Source organism: Myotis myotis, unplaced genomic scaffold, assembly GCF_014108235.1.
Source record: "Myotis myotis isolate mMyoMyo1 unplaced genomic scaffold, mMyoMyo1.p scaffold_m19_p_9, whole genome shotgun sequence".
In the NCBI taxonomy this organism is placed as follows: Eukaryota; Metazoa; Chordata; class Mammalia; order Chiroptera; family Vespertilionidae; genus Myotis; species Myotis myotis.
The window spans coordinates 78555544-78561598 of NW_023416401.1; the positions used below are offsets into that span (position 1 = coordinate 78555544).

The 6055-nt window shown below is 42.2% G+C and overlaps 1 pseudogene; it reads left to right on the forward strand.

Moving 5' to 3' along the window:
- Positions 1 to 4823: 4823 nt before the first annotated feature.
- On the forward strand, positions 4824 to 5329 carry LOC118662441 (annotated as a pseudogene).
- Positions 5330 to 6055: the final 726 nt, after the last annotated feature.

A 6055-nucleotide genomic window follows, 5' to 3' on the forward strand; every position in this document is an offset into this window, starting at 1 on the left:
AGAGCAGTTAATTACTGTACTGTTACCTATATAATCCCTTTCACTTCCTGGCCTCCCTTGCAATGTAACTTGTTCTAACCAATAGCATGTGCACAGAAGTGATGCATGACACTTTCAGGATGAGCCCATGCTCAGCTCTGCAGTCTTTTCCTTCACCCACCACAGCCACCTCCAAAGGCACATTTTGACTGCAATCTTATAGGGAGGCCCTGAGCTAGAACCTCCCAGGCAAGCCCCTCCCAAATTCCTTGCCTTTGGAAATAGTGAGGTAATAAATGTTTGCTGTTTTAGAAACACTATGTTTGGGGGTAATTTGTTACATAGCAATAGACAACTAATGCCTGATGCATGTCCTCAAAGCATGTTTTGTGCCTTATGGGCGGTACCAAATGTTGGGACCCAAACAGATCAAGACGTGGAACTGAGAAGAGCGTTGAGAACCAGGTCAGGGTGAAAATGCCAGAGTCACTCTGCGTGACATGTCAACAAAGCAGCCAGGGGTTGAGGGGGCAACCGGGATAGTTCCCGTACTGTGGAATGCACAGCGGCTTCCAGTTTGGAAACAGTGCCTCAAATGAGAACAGAGCAGGTTCTATGTGGTGAAAGGAACCAGAAGGAAATGTAAACCTGGTACGTTTTAGAAAGATGTTCATTACGGTTGAAATAAAATAAAGGTTTCCCCCCTGGCAAGGGAACGTCAGTTTATCTAGAAACCCCTTTTAGAGAACTCTTTTGGTTGTCTAATCAATGACCATCCCCAACCCTCTTTCCATGGAGGCAGAGCCCACCCCCAACTTTGGAGACTAAACTGATGAGATAGTCACTCTCCCGTCCTTCCTTGTAACGAAGTCACAGCCAATGGGATCCAAGGGCAGTCCGCAGAAGGGAGTCTGGAAAGGTTTTTCATAAGAAGAAAGCCACAGAGAGCAAAGTGCCCCTTCCTTCCCACCTTTAGATCCTGTGTGAGAAAACACTATTTGGATTTGCAGCAGCTGTCTTGCTGTCACGAGGAGAAAGCCAAAATGTTCTGATTCAGGTCCCCGACCTCAAAGAGCCGCTGAATTAACAAACCCAGGAACAACCTACCTCCAGACCTCATGTCAGTGAGAACACAAAGCCCCACATTTCAGTTGGATATTCTGCTACCTGCCACCAAATAAACCTATTGCTGTATAGCAGTGATTTTCTTTTTCTTTTTCTTTTTTTAATATTTTATTGATTTTTCACAGAGAAGAAGGGAGAGGGACAGAGAGTTAGAAACATCGATGAGAGAGATCAATCAGCTGGCTCCTGCATACCCCCCACTGGGGATGTGCCCGCAACCAAGGCACATGCCCTTGACCGGAATCGAACCTGGGACCCTTCAGTCCGCAGGCCGACGCTTTATCCACTGAGCCAAACCGGTTCGGCTAGCAGTGATTTTCAACCAGTTTCATTTCATGGCACACATAAACTAATTACTAAAATTCTGCTAATCACCAAAAAAATATATTTTTTTGCCGATCTGACCAAAAATAGGTATAATTTTGATGCTATTGTTGTGTTGACTGCTGTAATTTTTTTATCTGACAATCTAAGGAAAAGGAGGTCAGTGCCCCTGACTAAATAGTCACCAGGTATTGCATGCTTTGAAAAATTCTGTGGCACACGGTTTAAAAATCACTACTGTAGAGCCAACCATCCTAAAATTGTAACTGAAGAGAAAAACGAGCATTGATTTGGCTCACAAATCTGGTAGCTGATATGTATGGCTCAGCTGGGTAGTTCAAGTGGGAGGTGGAGGAGGGCAGAGTCTTTCATATGCTGTAGTAAGATGGTGGCTGGGGCTAGGGTCATTTTGAAAGTGTTTTTACTTCTATGTCTAGTACCTGGGCTAAGAAGACTCAGCAGCTGGGGTTTGAAGAGCTGGGGTTCCCCAAGTATTCTCTCTCTCTCTCTCTCTCTCTCTCTCTCTCTCTCTCTCTCTCTCTCTCATTGCCTCGGGGTAGTGAGGCCAGACCTCAGACCCTCTTAAGTGATAGCCTAAGGCCCCAGAGAGAATGTTCCAAGACAAACCAAGGAAAAAGGCAAGGCCTCAAAAGTCACACAGTCTTACCTTTATCACATTCTATTCATCACGTGCTTAGTCACAAAGGTGAGCCCTTAATTTAAGGGAAGGAAACAGAGATTTCACATCTTGATGGGTGGAGTTTCAAATAACTTTGGGATATGTTTTTAACTGCCCAAAATACCCTAACTTGTACATTTGGGTTCCACAGACAACTCTAAGGAAATACAGTATCTCTGCTTATCACTCTGTGGGATGAACTAGGAGGGACCCTTCTCAAGACTTCTCGAACCATTCTTGAGAAAGCTGGTCTTCTCTCAGGACCCTTCTTAACCCTTCCATCCTTAATAACCCTTATCAAACTGCTCTAGAGCCCACAATGGGCCCTGACCCCGAAGGGGTGGGGGTGGGGGTGGGGGGGAAGCATTCCAGTTAGAAGACTAGGATTTCCTAGGCTGTGACTTGGAGGAGGAGTGAGCAGTTCCTATAAAGCCAAGATGATTAATTGGAAAAGGAGGGTATCTTAATAACTAATGGTTTGGACTTGACTCTGTTCATGAGTATGGTTTGTGTTTTCCTTAGCCTACCTGCTAAGAAGCTAAGAGTCTACTGAATACCAGTTATGGTAACTCTGTTGTATTGGGATTCCCTCCTTCCAAAAGCAGACACTGAAATGAATTATTGGATGCAAGTGGCTTATTTGTGATCCCAGGAAACACTGTTAAGAGACTGGGAAGTGAGACAAGGAAGGAAGAACTAACCGAAAGTGTGACAATAAACAGGTGGGTATCACTAAGGGCAACTGAGGTCCTCTAAGTGACTGTGTGGAACCATGTCTAGCTGCCCCACTAAGGACCAAGGAAATTGAGTCTCTGTCCACCAACTCCTGTCCCTCACAGGTTAGAAGTCACTCCTGGAGGCACTTACTCCCTAGCACCTGTAGGCTGCCACCTAGAAAGACACAGAAAGCCATTGGCATGTTCAGACTCTTCCACAGGATACCTCCATGGTAGGCCATGGGAATGTAGTGGGTACTAGAAGCATCTAACCACCAGCACCTGATACAAACATCCCTTCCTGTCTCTACCATAGTAGACTTTCTACCACATCAAATTCATTTTTAGAAGTAGGCAGAGTACACACTATTTTTCAAAAACAAGATTTACTCTTTAGAGTTGGTCACATATTACTTTGGAATATACAGCTGAAGTAAGCATTGACTGTGCATAACTGAGGAGCCACAGCATGTCTTAGCTGATTATGATCCAGGCTGATCAAAAGACTGCAGGAGAGAAAAGTGTTCACCTATGGTAGACCCCTGGTGCTAGTTCACTCATTAACCAGAAACTGATTATCCAGATCTCTTGTTTCGCCCCCTCCCCCACAGCTGCTGCCTTTTCCCTTTCACTGCTCATTAGCACCCATGGCAAAGGAGGAACAATGGGTAAAATCAGACCCACAGAAGTCCTGTATTATTATTATTATTATTATTATTATTATTATTATTATTATTATTTTACTTGATTCAGGCCAGAATGAAGAATCAAGTTGAAGCTAGTAACAGATAATATAATTGTTTTTGTTTTCTTTATTGTGGTCAAATATATATAACATAAACTTTACTGTTGCAACTATTGTGAAGTGTACATTTCAGTGGCATTAAGTATATTCAGGTTGTTGTCCCACCATCATCACCACCCATCTCCAAAAGTTTTTCAACAGATTTTAGAATTTGGGATTGTTAACGCATTTTTATTTCCCATCATGTCCTTATTCTCCATTTATTCAGATATTCAAGCGTTGATTGGATTAGTTAGAAAGAAGTATATTATTTTTATATCAAATATTAAAAAGCGAGGATGTTGTAGCAGATAGATACTGCTACATTATAAACTAGCCCAAAATATAATAGTTCAAACAACCATCTTTTGTTTAGTCACTATCCTAAGAAATGGCAGTTTTTGGTGGGCTCAGCTGGATAATTCTGCCTATTTGGACTAGACGCAGTTGATGTTGGCTGGGCACACTCATGTGTCTGCTTTCAGTTGCCAGGTCTGCTGGGGTCTGGCTGATGTAAGATGACTCAGCTGGGATGGCTCATCTCAGTGTGTGTAGTCTCTCAACCTTTACAAGGCTTATTCAACATGGCAGCTCAGCAGGATCTCAAGAGCAATGAGAGGAGGGCCAGTACTGAAATGTTTTTCATGTCTCTGCTTACATTACATTTGCTACTGTCCCATTGCCCAAAGCAAGTTACATGACCAAGCCTATAGTCAGTGTGACAAAGCCCCAAAGGCACAATAAGGAGACATGCACAAATGAGGGCCATTCCTGTAATTAATCCACCATAGATATTATCCTTTCTAGGGCTAGAATTCTCTATGGAGGTAACTATTCTTCTGAGATCACTTTAGTTTATGTTAAAGTATCACAGCCCCTCTTTGATTCCCAAATATCTCAAAAGCTGAATTTATATAACTGACAAATTAAGCCACATTTGGGGGCATTTTGACCCCAACAGTTGGCCATCTTTATAATCTAACAAAATCACTGAATCTAAACCATATTTTTTCGCTGACCCAATGAGGTGGAGGTCTGTTTGACCATTGTGGTTAGTCTTACTACATCTGCTGCCATCTTGCATCATATCTTCTCTTTAAAAAAATCAGAGGTTCCTCTCCCTCCTTCCCCCACCTCCCCAGTGCCATTTGTTATGGCGCTTGCTTGAAGTTCTGGGTCCTTGCTACCACCACTTCTGTCATCTTTTTCAACTGCCATGATGATCACCTACTGTGACCTCATCAGCCATGATGAGATATTCTCTGACATCTGCAAGATCCAGGAGATCACAGACGGCCTGTACCTGATGGTGAAGGGGAAGATGGTCAGTAGGACAGAGGGTAACATTGTTGACTTGCTTATTGGTGGAAATGCCTCTGCTGAAAGCCCAAAGGAAAGGTACTGAAGTCATAGTAATCACTGGTGATATGGTTGTGAACCGCCTTTTGCAGGAAATCGGCTTCATAAAGAAGTCTACAAGAACTACATCAGAGATTACATGGAATCAATTGAAGGGAAACTTGAAGAACAAAGACTTGTAGAGCCTTTTATGACTGGGGCTATAGAACAAAGGAAGCACATCCTGCTAATTTCAAAAACTACCAGTTCTTTATTGGTGGAAACATGAATCCAGATGGCCTGGTTGCTCTGCTGGACCGTGAGAACGGGGTGACCCCATATATGATTTTCTTTAAGGGTGGTTTAGAAATGGAACAATGTTAACAAATTTGGTGATTTGTATCTATCACCTGCCATCATATCTGGCTGCTGCTTTCATCCACACACCTGGACTAGCATAAAATGGGGCTGATGGTATCTTGAGCTCTTCATTTATTTTGACCCTGATTTATTTGGAGCAGACGCATTGTTTTTAAGAAGAATATGTCATGTAGGTCATCTAAAAATAAAATGAATTTAAATTAAAAAAGAACAACAACGGAAGTGTGTACCACAGGAGAGGAATACAGAAAAGAGAGAGAAAACTGTGCAGTTTTGTCTTCCCCCCTTCCATTTTTGAACAGCTGCTCCCATCTCCAGTCCATGCCATGTTCTCACCAGTACAGTGATTAAATGATCCTTTTTTGTTTAATGTTCTCAAAATAGAAAAGTAGATATATCCCATTTGCCACACCAGAATTTAATGAAAATCTGACTCAAATTTTAAATATTTGGATCAAGAAACGGTCATAAATTGGGGAAGCTATAATCTCAGTTTGAAGGTGTCAAGTATATTTTGTTTTTCTTTTTATTATTTTTATTTTACAAAGTGATACTTGCTCTTGGTAGTAAATTCCCTGTCCTCCTTACCCCAGACTTCTAGTCCCCAGTCACCTGCCCAGGATGCATCCCCTTTTAGTGAAATTGCCGCTGTTGAAACATTTTTTTACCTACAAAAGCAGGATTGTAATATCGTTCAATCTAATATACATTTTTAACATAAATGAGAGC